The 17027-nt window shown below is 46.2% G+C and overlaps 1 protein-coding gene across 1 annotated transcript in view; it reads right to left on the bottom strand.

Annotated features, from left to right (window-relative positions):
• sos2 (son of sevenless homolog 2 (Drosophila)) overlaps positions 1-17027 on the bottom strand; it is a 102564-nt gene that overhangs the window by 29466 nt on the left and 56071 nt on the right.

The following is a 17027-nucleotide window of genomic DNA, read 5'->3' as shown; positions in this document are numbered from 1 at the left end:
CTGTAGAGACAGACATTACATATTACTGTAGAGACAGACAACATTACATACTACTGTAGAGACAGACACCAGCATTACATACTACTGTAGAGACAGACACCATTACCATACTACTGTAGAGACAGACACCATACATACTACTGTAGAGACAGACACCAGCATACATTACTGTAGAGACAGACACCATTACATACTACTGTAGAGACAGACACCATTACATACTACTGTAGAGACAGACACCATTACATATTACTGTAGAGACAGACACCATTACATACTACTGTACAGACACCATTACATATACTGTAGAGACAGACATTACATATTACTGTAGAGACAGACACCACATACACTGTAGAGACAGATATTACTACTACTGTAGAGACAGACACCATGACATATTACTGTAGAGACAGACATGACATATTACTGTAGAGACAGACAGACATGACATACTACTGTAGAGACAGACATTACTACTTACTGTAGAGACAGACACCAACATAACATATTACTGTAGAGACAGACACCATTACATATTACTGTAGAGACAGACACCATTACATATTACTGTAGAGACAGACACCATTACATATTACTGTAGAGACAGACACCATTACATATTACTGTAGAGACAGACACAGATTACATACTACTGTAGAGACAGACACCAACATACATACTACTGTAGAGACAGACACCATTACATATTACTGTAGAGACAGACACCAACATTACATACTACTGTAGAGACAGACAGACATACTACTGTAGAGACAGACACCATTACATATTACTGTAGAGACAGACATTACATATTACTGTAGAGAGAGACACAACATTACATATTACTGTAGAGACAGACATTACATATTACTGTAGAGACAGACAACATGACATATTACTGTAGAGACAGACATTACATATTACTGTAGAGACAGACAACATTACATATTACTGTAGAGACAGACAACATTACATATTACTGTAGAGACAGACATTACATATTACTGTAGAGACAGACAACAACACTACATATTACTGTAGAGACAAACATTACATATTACTGTAGAGACAGACAACAACATTACATATTACTGTAGAGACAGACATGGCATATTACTGTAGAGACAGACAACAACACTACATATTACTGTAGAGACAGACATGACATATTACTGTAGAGACAGACATGACATATTACTGTAGAGACAGACATGACATATTACTGTAGAGACAGACATGACATATTACTGTAGAGACAGACATGACATATTACTGTAGAGACAGACAACATTACATATTACTGTAGAGACAGACATTACATATTACTGTAGAGACAGACATGACATATTACTGTAGAGACAGACATGACATATTACTGTAGAGACAGACATGACATATTACTGTAGAGACAGACATTACATATTACTGTAGAGACAGACAACAACATTACATTACTGTAGAGACAGACACCAACATGACATATTACTGTAGAGACAGACATGACATATTACTGTAGAGACAGACATGACATATTACTGTAGAGGCAGACATTACATATTACTGTAGAGACAGACAACATTACATATTACTGTAGAGACAGACATTACATATTACTGTAGAGACAGACAACATGACATATTACTGTAGAGACAGACATTACATATTACTGTAGAGACAGACAACACATACATTACTGTAGAGACAGACACCAACATGACATATTACTGTAGAGACAGACAACATTACATATTACTGTAGAGACAGACAACATTACATATTACTGTATTACATATTACTGTAGAGACAGACAACAACACTTACTGTAGAGACAGACATTACATATTACTGTAGAGACAGACACCAACATGACATATTACTGTATATTACTGTAGAGACAGACATGACATATTACTGTAGAGACAGACATTACATATTACTGTAGAGACAGACAACAACATTACATATTACTGTAGAGACAGACACCAACATTACATATTACTGTAGAGACAGACACAAACATTACATATTACTGTAGAGACAGACAACATTACATATTACTGTAGAGACAGACAACATTACATATTACTGTAGAGACAGACACAACATTACATATTACTGTAGAGACAGACAACATTACATATTAATGTAGAGACAAACAACAACATTACATATTACTGTAGAGACAGACAACAACATTACATATTACTGTAGAGACAAAGACAACCTAGAGACAGAGAGGACAGGAGAGACGGGGTCCCTCTGCTATGGACTGAAGAAAATGTAAAAACCATGTATGATAGAGAGAGAGAGAGAGAGAGAGAGAGAGGGAGGGGAGAGAGAGGGAGGGGGGGAGAGAGAGAGAGAGAGAGGGAGGGGGAGAGAGAGAGGAGACGAATGAACAGATGACCACCGGGAGAGGAGTGGTGGAGGACAGAAAAAAGTTGAAGGGATGACCAGAAGTGGTGAGAGGGAAGGAGGAGAGGCAGGGTAACTTGAGAAGGGGTTGTTATATAGTATCCCCCCTCCTGCTCCCTAGTAGGGGTTGTTATACAGTATCCTCCCTCCTGCTCCCTAGTAGGGGTTATTATACAGTATCCCCCCTCCTGCTCCCTAGTAGGGGTTGTTATATAGTATCCCCCTCCTGCTCCCTAGTAGGGGTTGTTATATAGTATCCCCCTCCTGCTCCCTAGTAGGGGTTGTTATATAGTATCCCCCTCCTGCTCCCTAGTAGGGGTTGTTATGTAGTATCCCCCTCCTGCTCCCTAGTAGGGGTTGTTATATAGTATCCCCCTCCTGCTCCCTAGTAGGGGTTGTTATACAGTATCCTCCCTCCTGCTCCCTAGTAGGGGTTGTTATATAGAATCCTCCCTCCTGCTCCCTAGTAGGGGTTGTTATACAGTATCCTCCCTCCTGCTCCCTAGTAGGGGTTGTTATACAGTATCCCCCTCCTGCTCCCTAGTAGGGGTTGTTATACAGTATCCCCCTCCTGCTCCCTAGTAGGGGTTGTTATATAGTATCCCCCTCCTGCTCCCTAGTAGGGGTTGTTATATAGTATCCCCCTCCTGCTCCCTAGTAGGGGTTGTTATATAGTATCCCCCTCCTGCTCCCTAGTAGGGGTTGTTATATAGTATCCCCCCCTCCTGCTCCCTAGTAGGGGTTGTTATATAGTATCCCCCTCCTGCTCCCTAGTAGGGGTTGTTATATAGTATCCCCCTCCTGCTCCCTAGTAGGGGTTGTTATATAGTATCCTCCCTCCTGCTCCCTAGTAGGGGTTGTTATACAGTATCCCCCTCCTGCTCCCTAGTAGGGGTTGTTATATAGTATCCCCCTCCTGCTCCCTAGTAGGGGTTATATAGTATCCCCCTCCTGCTCCCTAGTAGGGGTTGTTATATAGTATCCCCCTCCTGCTCCCTAGTAGGGGTTGTTATATAGTATCCCCCCTCCTGCTCCCTAGTAGGGGTTGTTATATAGTATCCCTCATCCTGCTCCCTAGTAGGGGTTATATAGTATCCCCCCTCCTGCTCCCTAGTAGGGGTTGTTATATAGTATCCCTCATCCTGCTCCCTAGTAGGGGTTATATAGTATCCCCCTCCTGCTCCCTAGTAGGGGTTGTTATATAGTATCCCCCTCCTGCTCCCTAGTAGGGGTTGTTATATAGTATCCCCCTGTTGCTCCCTTGTAGGGGTTATATAGTATCCCCCTCCTCCTCCCTAGTAGGGGTTGTTATATAGTATCCTCCCTCCTGCTCCCTAGTAGGGGTTGTTATATAGTATCCCCCTCCTGCTCCCTAGTAGGGGTTATATAGTATCCCCCCATCCTGCTCCCTAGTAGGGGTTATATAGTATCCTCCCTCCTGCTCCCTAGTAGGGGTTGTTATATAGTATCCTCCCTCCTGCTCCCTAGTAGGGGTTGTTATATAGTATCCTCCCTCCTGCTCCCTAGTAGGGGTTATATAGTATCCCCAGTAGGGGTTATATAGCCCCCCTCCTGCTCCCTAGTAGGGGTTGTTATATAGTATCCTCCCTCCTGCTCCCTAGTAGGGGTTGTTATAGAATCCCCCTCCTGCTCCCTAGTATAGTATCCCCCCCTCCTGCTCCCTAGTAGGGGTTGTTATATAGTATCCTCCCTCCTGCTCCCTAGTAGGGGTTATATAGTATCCCCCTCCTGCTCCTTAGTAGGGGTTATATAGTATCCCCCATCCTGCTCCCTAGTAGGGGTTGTTATACAGTATCCTCCCTCCTGCTCCCTAGTAGGGGTTGTTATATAGTATCCCCCTCCTGCTCCCTAGTAGGGGTTATATATAGTATCCCCCTCCTGCTCCCTAGTAGGGGTTATATAGTATCCTCCCTCCTGCTCCCTAGTAGGGGTTGTTATAGAATCCCCCTCCTGCTCCCTAGTAGGGGTTATATAGTATCCCCCTGCTCCCTAGTAGGGGTTGTTATATAGTATCCTCCGTCCTGCTCCCTAGTAGGGGTTGTTATAGAATCCCCCCTCCTGCTCCCTAGTAGGGGTTGTTATATAGTATCCTCCCTCCTGCTCCCTAGTAGGGGTTGTTATAGAATCCCCCCTCCTGCTCCCGAGATAGATGATCCTAAATCAATACTCTACTACTTACACTCCACACTACAGCCTCTTCTGGTGCTCTCTCCCTGTCTGTGTGTGTGTGGCGAGACACTCAGACTACAGACTACATAGCCTGCCTGCCCTATACTGTCTGTATGTGGGGAGATATATTGAGTTCTGTCTGTCTGTCTGTCTGTCTGGAGAGATAGTGAGTTCTGTCTGTCGGTCTGTCTGTCTGTGGGGAGAGATATTGAGTTCTGTCTGTCTGTCTTTCTATGTGGGGAGAGATAGTGAGTTCTGTCTGTCTGCCTGCCTGTCTGTCTGTCTGTGGGGAGAGATAGTGAGTTCTGTCTGTCTGTCTGTCTGTGGGGAGAGATATTGAGTTCTGTCTGTCTGTCTGTCTGTCTGTCTGTCTGTCTGGGGAGAGATAGTGAGTTCTGTCTGTCTGTCTGTCTGTCTGTCTGTCTGTCTGTCTGTCTGTCTGTCTGTCTGTCTGTCTGTCTGTCTGTCTGTCTGTCTGTCTGGGGAGAGATAGTGAGTTCTGTCTGTCTGTCTGTCTGTCTGTCTGGGGAGTCTGTCTGTCTGTCTGTCTGTCTGTCTGTCTGTCTGTCTGTCTGTCTGTGGGGAGAGATAGTGAGTTCTGTCTGTCTGTCTGTCTGTCTGTGGGGAGAGATAGTGAGTTCTGTCTGTCTGTCTGTCTGTCTGTCTGTCTGTCTGTCTGTCTGTCTGTCTGTCTGTCTGTCTGTCTGTGGGGAGAGATAGTGAGTTCTGTCTGTCTGTCTGTCTGTCTGTCTGTCTGTGGGGGAGAGACAGTGAGTTCTGTCTGTCTGTCTGTCTGTCTGTCTGTCTGTCTGTGGGGAGAGATAGTGAGTTCTGTCTGTCTGTCTGTCTGTGTGGGGAGAGATAGTGAGTTCTGTCTGTCTGTCTGTCTGTGTGGGGAGAGATAGTGAGTTCTGTCTGTCTGTCTGTCTGTGTGGGGAGAGATAGTGAGTTCTGTAAACACACAGAGATATTCGAGTGGAGCTCCAAACATTGTCAAATGACAAAACAAGAACTATTGCAACAACGTGACCCTCTCTCAGTTTTACCCCAACATCCCCCCTAGTTCATTAAAATAAAAAGGAACAATACAATGAAACACCCCCATGGGAATCACACACACAGCAGTGTACCCTTTCAGATCAGAGGTAGAGAGGCCCCCCTCTCCTCTTTGATCCCTCCTTCCTATCTCCTCCCACCCATCTCCTTCCCTCCCTCCCTCCCTCCTCCTCTCCTCTCCCTCCCTCCCACCCTTCTTCCTCCTCCTCTCCTTCCCCTCCCATCTCCTTCCCTCCCTCTCTCTCTCCTCCTCTCCTTCCCTCCCTCCCACCCATCTCCTTCCTTCCCTCCCTCCCATCTCCTTCCCTTCCCATCTCCTTCCCTCCCTCTCTCTCTCTCCTCCTCTCCTTCCCTCCCCCTCCCTCCCACCCACCCATCTCCTTCCTTCCCTCCTTCCCATCTCCTTCCCTCCCTCTCTCTCTCCTCCTCTCCTTCCCTCCCCCTCCCTCCCACCCACCCATCTCCTTCCTTCCCTCCTTCCCATCTCCTTCCCTCCCATCTCCTTCCCTCCCTCTCTCTCTCTCCTCCCTTCCCTCCCCTCCCTCCCACCCACCCATCTCCTTCCTTCCCTCCCTCCCATGTCCTTCCCCTCCCATCTCCTTCCCTCCCTCTCTCTCTCCTCCTCTCCTTCCCTCCCCCTCCCACCCATCTCCTTCCTTCCTTCCCTCCCTCCCACCCATCTCCTTCCTTCCCTCCCATCTCCTTCCTGTTCTCTCTCTCTCTCTCCTCCTCTCCTTCCAGCTACCCTCCCACCCATCTCCCTCCCACCCCCATCCTTCCTACCCTTTTCCCTCCCTCCCTCTCCCACCACCCCCATCTCCCTCCTTCCCTCCCCTGTACCCTTCCCACCCATCCCCCTCCCTCCTCCTCTCCTTCCCTCCCCCTCTCTCTCTTCCTCCTCTCCCCCTCCCTCTCACCTCTCTCCTTCCCCTACCCTTCCCACCCATCTCCTTCCCTCCCTCCTCCTCTCCTTCCCTCTACCCTCCCATCCATCTGCCTCCTTCCCACCCTCTCTCCCTCCTCCTCTCCCTCCCTCTACCCTTCCCACCCCTCTCTCTCCTCCTCTCCTCCCTCTCTCCTCCAGGAGAGACTGTACGCATCCCATATGTAGCGCACTACGTTTAGACCAGAGCCCAGGGCCCTATATAGTGAATAGGGTGCCATTAGGGACTCTGCAGGGCCTGGGCTATTTTTAAAAGGCCATGTAATTTAGCCACAATACCAGACGCTGCAGAGTGCAGTGGCTGAGTGCTCCACAGACACATCTCTCTGCCAGAGAGCTGGGGAGGAAGGGAGAGGAGGAGGAAGAGGAGAGGAGACAAGGAGAGAAGGGGGAATGAGTGAGATGATGGGAGAATACTAAAAGTAGAAAACGAGAGCGAGAGAGAGAGAGCGAGAGAGAGCGAGAGAAAGAGCGAGCGAGCGAGAGAGAGAGAGAGAGAGAGAAAGAGCGAGCGAGAGAGAGAGAGAGAAAGAGCGAGAGAGAGAGAAAGAGCGAGAGAGAGAGAAAGAGCGAGCGAGAGAGTGAGAGAGAGAAAGAGCGAGCGAGAGAGTGAGCGACTACTGAAGATACACTCCCTGATAGGCTTCTAAATCAATAGCACCTCTAAGCAATCAGTCCTGAGAGCAACTGGTGTTTATGTGTCATTATTCAACTGATGGAACTAATCCTGAATGCTGATTGGTTAAAACCACATTCCAGCCAGTGTCTATTCCACAAGTTACCATCGGCTAAATCTAAGACATTAAAATGCCTATTTACTCTGTTCCATCTGACTGCGCAATCCACTGTCAGCCCAGCCAGGCAATTTATAAACTTGATCGCTACTATAAAAAGCATCTCGACATTATCTCACATCTTTTAGACATTTAGTTTTCAACAGAGGTGATTTGTATAAACCTTGCTGTCCGTCTCGCCGACATTTGCAACATTGTTTCAATATTCAAATTCGATCTCCAACTGTCCCATAGTAATGAGCGTGTTGGGAGTCGGGATGAGACAGACAGAGACAGACAGACAGACAGACAGACAGGCAGGCAGCGTTTCTCAGCCAGTCGAAATCATGAATCATCTGGCATAATTTTTTATGGATATATACAACAAACAAAAAAAGGTAAATTGAAAAAAAAAGGTCAAAAGAAGTCTTTCCAGCTTTAGTTAGAAGTGATTGTGTTAGTGTGTTCTTTCTCAACAACAGCTGTGTTGTTGGCTAGCTTCTGAACAACAGAAGTGATTGTGTTAGCTGTGTTGTTGGCTAGCTGAACAACAGTGATTGTGTTAGGCTAGCTCCTCTGAACAACAGTGATTGTGTTAGCTGTGTTGTTGGCTAGCTCCTCTGAACAACAGTGATTGTGTTAGCTGTGTTGTTGGCTAGCTCCTCTGAACAACAGTGATTGTGTTAGCTGTGTTCGTTGGCTAGCTCCTCTGAACAACAGTGATTGTGTTAGCTGTGTTCGTTGGCTAGCTCCTCTGAACAACAGTGATTGTGTTAGCTGTGTTCGTTGGCTAGCTCCTCTGAACAACAGTGATTGTGTTAGCTGTGTTCGTTGGCTAGCTCCTCTGAACAACAGTGATTGTGTTAGCTGTGTTCGTTGGCTAGCTCCTCTGAACAACAGTGATTGTGTTAGCTGTGTTGTTGGCTAGCTCCTCTGAACAACAGTGATTGTGTTAGCTGTGTTCGTTGGCTAGCTCCTCTGAACAACAGTGATTGTGTTAGCTGTGTTCGTTGGCTGAACAACAGTGATTGTGTTAGCTGTGTTCGTTGGCTAGCTCCTCTGAACAACAGTGATTGTGTTAGCTGTGTTCGTTGGCTAGCTCCTCTGAACAACAGTGATTGTGTTAGCTGTGTTCGTTGGCTAGCTCCTCTGAACAACAGTGATTGTGTTAGCTGTGTTCGTTGGCTAGCTCCTCTCCTCTGAACAACAGTGATTGTGTTAGCTGTGTTCGTTGGCTAGCTCCTCTGAACAACAGTGATTGTGTTAGCTGTGTTCGTTGCTCCTCTGAACAACAGTGATTGTGTTAGCTGTGTTCGTTGGCTAGCTCCTCTGAACAACAGTGATTGTGTTAGCTGTGTTCGTTGGCTAGCTCCTCTGAACAACAGTGATTGTGTTAGCTGTGTTCGTTGGCTAGCTCCTCTGAACAACAGTGATTGTGTTAGCTGTGTTCGTTGGCTAGCTCCTCTGAACAACAGTGATTGTGTTAGCTGTGTTCGTTGGCTAGCTCCTCTGAACAACAGTGATTGTGTTAGCTGTGTTCGTTGGCTAGCTCCTCTGAACAACAGTGATTGTGTTAGCTGTGTTCGTTGGCTAGCTCCTCTGAACAACAGTGATTGTGTTAGCTGTAGCTGTGATTGTGTTAGGCTTGGCTCTCCTCTGAACAACAGTGATTGTGTTAGCTGTGTTCGTTGGCTAGCTCCTCTGAACAACAGTGATTGTGTTAGCTGTGTTCGTTGGCTAGCTCCTCTGAACAACAGTGATTGTGTTAGCTGTGTTCGTTGGCAGCTCCTCTGAACAGCTGTGTTCGTTGGCTAGCTCCTCTGAACAACAGTGATTGTGTTAGCTGTGTTCGTTGGCTAGCTCCTCTGAACAACAGTGATTGTGTTAGCTGTGTTCCTCTGAACGTTGGCTAGCTCCTCTGAACAACAGTGATTGTGTTAGCTGTGTTCGTTGGCTAGCTCCTCTGAACAACAGTGATTGTGTTAGCTGTGTTGTTGGCTAGCTCCTCTGAACAACAGTGATTGTGTTAGCTTGTTCGTTGGCTAGCTGTGTTTGTTGGCTAGCTCCTCTGAACAACAGTGATTGTGTTAGCTGTGTTCGTTGGCTAGCTCCTCTGAACAACAGTGATTGTGTTAGCTGTGTTGTTGGCTAGCTCCTCTGAACAACAGTGATTGTGTTAGCTGTGTTGTGGCTACAGTGATTGTGTTAGCTTCGTTGGCTAGCTCCTGAACAACAGTGATTGTGTTAGCTGTGTTCGTTGGCTAGCTCCTCTGAACAACAGTGATTGTGTTAGCTGTGTTCGTTGGCTAGCTCCTCTGAACAACAGTGATTGTGTTAGCTGTGTTCGTTGGCTAGCTCCTCTGAACAACAGTGATTGTGTTAGCTGTGTTCGTTGGCTAGCTCCTCTGAACAACAGTGATTGTGTTAGCTGTGTTCGTTGGCTAGCTCCTCTGAACAACAGTGATTGTGTTAGCTGTGTTCGTTGGCTAGCTCCTCTGAACAACAGTGATTGTGTTAGCTGTGTTCGTTGGCTAGCTCCTCTGAACAACAGTGATTGTGTTAGCTGTGTTCGTTGGCTGAGCTCCTCTGAACAACAGTGATTGTGTTAGCTGTGTTCGTTGGCTAGCTCCTCTGAACAACAGTGATTGTGTTAGCTGTGTTCGTTGGCTAGCTCCTCTGAACAACAGTGATTGTGTTAGCTGTGTTCGTTGGCTAGCTCCTCTGAACAACAGTGATTGTGTTAGCTGTGTTCGTTGGCTAGCTCCTCTGAACAACAGTGATTGTGTTAGCTGTGTTGTTGGCTAGCTCCTCTGAACAACAGTGATTGTGTTAGCTGTGTTCGTTGGCTAGCTCCTCTGAACAACAGTGATTGTGTTAGCAGTGATGATTGTGTTAGCTGTGTTCGTTGGCTAGCTCCTCTGAACAACAGTGATTGTGTTAGCTGAACAACAACAACAGTGATTGTGTTAGCTGTGTTCGTTGGCTAGCTCCTCTGAACAACAGTGATTGTGTTAGCTGTGTTCGTTGGCTAGCTCCTCTGAACAACAGTGATTGTGTTAGCTGTGTTCGTTGGCTAGCTCCTCTGAACAACAGTGATTGTGTTAGCTGTGTTCGTTGGCTAGCTCCTCTGAACAACAGTGATTGTGTTAGCTGTGTTGTTGGCTTCTGAACAACAGTGATTGTGTTAGCTGTGTTCGTTGGCTAGCTCCTCTGAACAACAGTGATTGTGTTAGCTGTGCTTCTGAACAACAGTGATTGGCTAGCTCCTCTGAACAACAGTGATTGTGTTAGCTGTGTTGTTGGCTAGCTCCTCTGAACAACAGTGATTGTGTTAGCTGTGTTCTTGGCTAGCTCCTCTGAACAACAGTGATTGTGTTAGCTGTGTTCGTTGGCTAGCTCCTCTGAACAACAGTGATTGTGTTAGCTGTGTTGTTGGCTAGCTCCTCTGAACAACAGTGATTGTGTTAGCTGTGTTCGTTGGCTAGCTCCTCTGAACAACAGTGATTGTGTTAGCTGTGTGTTGGCTAGCTCCTCTGAACAACAGTGATTGTGTTAGCTGTGTTGTTGGCTAGCTCCTCTGAACAACAGTGATTGTGTTAGCTGCTGTTCGTTGGCTAGCTGTTCGTTGGCTGTGCTCCTCTGAACAACAGTGATTGTGTTAGCTGTGTTCGTTGGCTAGCTCCTCTGAACAACAGTGATTGTGTTAGCTGTGTTCGTTGGCTAGCTCCTCTGAACAACAGTGATTGTGTTAGTTGGCTAGCTGTGTTGTTGGCTAGCTCCTCTGAACAACAGTGATTGTGTTAGCTGTGTTCGTTGGCTAGCTCCTCTGAACAACAGTGATTGTGTTACTGTGTTCGTTGGCTAGCTCCTCTGAACAACAGTGATTGTGTTAGCTGTGTTCGTTGGCTAGCTCCTCTGAACAACAGTGATTGTGTTAGCTGTGTTCGTTGGCTAGCTCCTCTGAACAACAGTGATTGTGTTAGCTGTGTTCGTTGGCTGCTCCTCTGAACAACAGTGATTGTGTTATGTGTTCGTTGGCTAGCTCCTCTGAACAACAGTGATTGTGTTAGCTGTGTTCGTTGGCTAGCTGTGATTGGGCTAGCTCCTCTGAACAACAGTGATTGTGTTAGCTGTGTTCGTTGGCTAGCTCCTCTGAACAACAGTGATTGTGTTAGCTGTGTTCGTTGGCTAGCTCCTCTGAACAACAGTGATTGTGTTAGCTGTGTTCGTTGGCTAGCTCCTCTGAACAACAGTGATTGTGTTAGCAGCTCCTCTGAACAACAGTGATTGTGTTAGCTGTGTTCAGAACAACAGTGATTGTGTTAGCTGTGTTCGTTGGCTAGCTCCTCTGAACAACAGTGATTGTGTTAGCTGTGTTGTTGGCTAGCTCCTCTGAACAACAGTGATTGTGTTAGCTGTGTTGTTGGCTAGCTCCTCTGAACAACAGTGATTGTGTTAGCTGTGTTCGTTGGCTAGCTCCTCTGAACAACAGTGATTGTGTTAGCTGTGTTCGTTGGCTAGCTCCTCTGAACAACAGTGATTGTGTTAGCTGTGTTCGTTGGCTAGCTCCTCTGAACAACAGTGATTGTGTTAGCTGTGTTGTTGGCTAGCTCCTCTGAACAACAGTGATTGTGTTAGCTGTGTTGTTGGCTAGCTCCTCTGAACAACAGTGATTGTGTTAGCTGTGTTCGTTGGCTAGCTCCTCTGAACAACAGTGATTGTGTTAGCTGTGTTGTTGGCTAGCTCCTCTGAACAACAGTGATTGTGTTAGCTGTGTTGTTGGCTAGCTGTGATTGTGTTAGCTGTGTTGTTGGCTAGCTCCTCTGAACAACAGTGATTGTGTTAGCTGTGTTGTTGGCTAGCTCCTCTGAACAACAGTGATTGTGTTAGCTGTGTTGTTGGCTAGCTCCTCTGAACAACAGTGATTGTGTTAGCTGTGTTGTTGGCTAGCTCCTCTGAACAACAGTGATTGTGTTAGCTGTGTTGTTGGCTAGCTCCTCTGAACAACAGTGATTGTGTTAGCTGTGTTTGTTGGCTAGCTCCTCTGAACAACAGTGATTGTGTTAGCTGTGTGTTGGCTAGCTGATTGTGTTAGCCTCTGAACAACAGTGATTGTGTTAGCTGTGTTGTTGGCTAGCTCCTCTGAACAACAGTGATTGTGTTAGCTGTGTTCGTTGGCTAGCTCCTCTGAACAACAGTGATTGTGTTAGCTGTAGCTGTGTTGTTGGCTAGCTCCTCTGAACAACAGTGATTGTGTTAGCTGTGTTGTTGGCTAGCTCCTCTGAACAACAGTGATTGTGTTAGCTGTGTTGTTGGCTAGCTCCTCTGAACAACAGTGATTGTGTTAGCTGTGTTGTTGGCTAGCTCCTCTGAACAACAGTGATTGTGTTAGCTGTGTTCGTTGGCTAGCTCCTCTGAACAACAGTGATTGTGATTGTGTTGGCTAGCTGTGTTGTTGGCTAGCTCCTCTGAACAACAGTGATTGTGTTAGCTGTGTTCGTTGGCTAGCTCCTCTGAACAACAGTGATTGTGTTAGCTGTGTTCGTTGGCTAGCTCCTCTGAACAACAGTGATTGTGTTAGCTGTGTTGTTGGCTAGCTCCTCTGAACAACAGTGATTGTGTTAGCTGTGTTGTTGGCTAGCTCCTCTGAACAACAGTGATTGTGTTAGCTGTGTTGTTGGCTAGCTCCTCTGAACAACAGTGATTGTGTTAGCTGTGTTCGTTGGCTAGCTCCTCTGAACAACAGTGATTGTGTTAGCTGTGTTCGTTGGCTAGCTCCTCTGAACAACAGTGTCCTGACGAGAGAGCACATTTTCTATGCCAGGTGAAATCGCGCCTCATTAGCTCATTGTTATGGATGTATCCAAATGAATGTCACTAGAAAACAATTCAAACCAATGCAAATGCAGCTACTTTGCTGTTATTCTGGCTGCACTGTTTGACGTGACTGTAAGTTAGCCGGTAGTCGGCTAGCTAGCAAGCAAGAAATAAGAACGTTGCCAGCCAGTATGGCAATGGAACCTTTAGATCGAATGACTGAGTCGTATCCATAGATACAGAACAAAAAGACTGAACGACTGGGTCGCGTTTCTGGCAACCGAACCGATAGAATGAATGACCAGCCAGCTTGGGTAGCAACTCTAGATTTGTGTTGGGACAAAATGTTGTGGAAGGATGAAATAGTATGAATGAATTAATCCAACTAACATTTTCAATGAAAATATGTCAAACATTATTTTAATATGTTGGTAACCCGTTGTATAAATGTGACAATGCCCTTGAAGCCGGTGTTTGGGGGATATATTGGCACTGTTTGCCGGCCCGAGATAAACAACATCCGTGCCAACATCCGTGCCGGGGCACCGGTTAATTGAGGTAATATGTACATATAGGTAGAGTTATTAAAGTGACTATGCATAGATGATAACAACAGAGAGTAGCAGTGGTGTAAAAGGGGAGGGGCAAGGCAAATAGTCTGGGTAGCCATTTGACTAGATGTTCAGGAGTCTTATGGCTTGGGGGTAGAAGCTGTCTAGAAGCATCTTGGACCTAGACTTGGTGCTCCGGTACTGCTTGCCGTGCGGTAGCAGAGAGAACAGTCTATGACTGGGGTGGCTGGAGTCTTTGCAAATTTTTAGGGACTTCCTCTGACACCGCCTGCTATAGAGGTCCTGGATGGCAGGAAGATTGGCCCAAGTGATGTACTGGGCCATATGCATTACCCTCTGTAGCACCTTGCGGTCAGAGGCCAAGCAGTTGCCATACCAGGCAGTGATGCAACCTGTCAGGATGCTCTCGATGGTGCAGCTGTGAAACCTTTTGAGATTGTGAGGACCCATGCCAAATCTTTTCAGTCTCCTGAGGGGGAATAGGCTTTGTCGTGCCCTCTTCACAACTGTCTTAGTGTGTTTGGACCATGATAGTTTGTTGGTGATGTGGACACCAAGGAACTTGAAGCTCTCAACCTGCTCCACTACAGCCCCTTTGATGAGAATGGGGGCGTGGCTCGGTCCTCCTTTTCCTGTAGTTCACAATCATCTCCTTTGTCTTGATCACGTTGCGGGAGAGGTTGTTGTCCTGGCACCACATGGCCAGGTATCTGACTTCCTCCCTGGCGGGTAAATATTTGTACCAAAATAGTAATGTAATAAAATATCTGGCATGATTGCCCGGAGGAAAGGACTCATGTTTGCCAGCCACAGACCGTCTCTCGTGCTCCTAGTTTCGCGGCACTGTTTACCGTACGGGACATCAGCTACTCCTCATCGCTCACTTGCCACGGGTCTGCTGCTAGCTACCGTTCCTTAAAATAGCTGTTATGTGGCGACATTTACCTGGAGTAAGCCGACTTTGGAAACGAAAACACCACCGACGAAAAGGAGGTCGTAAAAAAAAAAAATTGTTTTGTGAGAAATGGAGGTTTGGAGATAAAGGAGTTTCAAGAGGCTGGCTACAGTATGATGCGGAGGCTGTGGTGATGAGTAGTTCTGTGTGTCGCCAATATGCTAAAGATAAAAAACAGAAACAACTCATTTGTCATCGGAAATAAAACGATGAAGCTGGAGAACATTTGTGACCATGAACACAGCAAAGTGTCACATTGCCTGCTTGTCTCTGTGTCCAGGACACACAGCGAGTGTCACATTGCCTGCGTGTCTCTGTCCCGGGCTCAATCGGAGCCTCTCCTCTTGACACCCTCTGCGACGGCGCTAACAGCAACGTCAGAGCAGACCAGCACGGAGATGATGAAGATACTATTTAGGACTGTACATGCCCTTGGCAAGAAGGCGAGACCACTTTCTGACTTGGGAGTGGAAGTGTGAGTAAGTGAAAATGTTGGTTAGTCTTGTAGCTAGATGAGTACTTTTGTAGCTAGTTTTTTCAAGTCTATTGGGCAGACGTGGTCCAGTATTGGAGGTTATTTCTCCATCTCTTGATAAGTTTCAGTTCACCTCAAAAGAATGTATAAATACCATAAAATGATTGGCCTACTGATGCTGACATGGATCTCCATGTTTTCCTATGGCTCTGGAACATTCTATTTTTAATGTTTGTCTCCAGATTCTGTTTACATTTTTTTTTTTAAGCATTGTGACATCACCAGCCTTATAGTGTTGATCTTTAAGTAAACAAAGGGTAGAAGGCTAATTTAGCACAATCAACTGCCAGCTATATTGGATAAACATGATTGTATATTAAATTATTATTGAATTAATTTGAAATGTTTGATTTTTTTGCAGTTTGGATGAGAGAGAGAGAGAGAGAGAGAGAGAGAGAGAGAGAGAGAGAGAGAGAAAGAGAAGAGAAGAGAAGAGAGAGAGAGCGAGAGCGAGAGAGAGAGCGAGAGCGAGAGAGAGAGAGAGAGAGAGAGAGAGAGAGAGAGAAAAAAAAAAAAGGAATAGCTGTGAGCTCAACATATAGAAATGAGAAGCAGGCCGAAGAGTTTATGCACCATATTTCAGAGGTGGAGAGAAACAACATCGGAGATAATCTGAAAAACACCACATCTCTCCATCATGGCAGATGGCAGATGGCTCCACAGACAGTTCTGTGAAAGAGGAGTTAGTTAGTTTATGTCAGATTCTGTCAGAAGGGGCAAGATGGGAGTCAAAGTTTATTGGCATCAAGTCAGTTGAGAAGGCAGACGTGGCACACATAACCAACACCATCAGTGCCATCGTGGAGGGACTGTTTTAATGAGTGGGGGAGCAAGTTGGTCGCTCTGGGAACAGATGGAGCTGCTGTGATGACTAGAGCCAAGAATGGTGTGGTCAGCTGGCTGAAGGGAAACAGGGCCTAACATCATCGGCATCCCCTGTATGGCACACCGCCTTGAACTGACCTTATCTGATGCCATCCGGTCCAACGTGATGTTTCAGAAAGTAGAAGACCTCAGTGGGCTCTACACCTTCTACCACACCAGTCCTCTGAACAGGGCAAACCTGATAAACAGCTTCCAGGCTCTTGGGCACACACCACTGGTGCCCACCAGAGTAGGCGGGACCCGATGGGTAGGACACCTATTGCGTACACCGGATCACTTCCTGTGAGGTTACCAGGGGCGTGTCCAGCACATGGAACAGGTAGTGGCTCTAGTTTACTATGTTAAGTACTCCAAAAGTCATCATCAATATGTAACATCCAGTAAACAACAACAAATAAGGTTACAAATCGGTAACATCATGTTTCAATGCTTTATGCACTGATAAAATGTGTCATATCTAATATGTACGGGTGCAGTGATCTGTGAGCTGCTCGGACAGCTGGTGCTTAAAGCTAGTGAGGGAGATATGAGTCTCCAGCTTCAGAGAATTATGGTCAGATTTGCCAAATGGATGGCGAGGGAGAGCTTTGTACACATTTGTGTGCGGAATAAAGGTGGTATAGAGTTTTTTTTCCATCTGGTTGCACATTTAACATGCTGGTAGAAATTTGGTAAGACGGATTTAAGTTTCCCTGCATTAAAGTCCCCGGCCACTAGGAGCGCCGCCTCTGGGTGAGCAGTTTCCTGTTTGCTGATGGTGAAATACAGCTCATTCGGGGCTGTCTTAGTGCCAACCTCTGACTGTGGTGGTATGTAAACAGCTATGAAAAATACAGATGAAAACTCTCTAGGTAGATAGTGTGGTCTACAGCTTATCATG

This window comes from Oncorhynchus tshawytscha, linkage group LG11 (assembly GCF_018296145.1).
Source record: "Oncorhynchus tshawytscha isolate Ot180627B linkage group LG11, Otsh_v2.0, whole genome shotgun sequence".
Classification (NCBI taxonomy): Eukaryota; Metazoa; Chordata; class Actinopteri; order Salmoniformes; family Salmonidae; genus Oncorhynchus; species Oncorhynchus tshawytscha.
The sequence above is the reverse complement of the archived record's forward strand: the minus strand, read 5'-3'. Positions and strand labels throughout refer to the sequence as shown.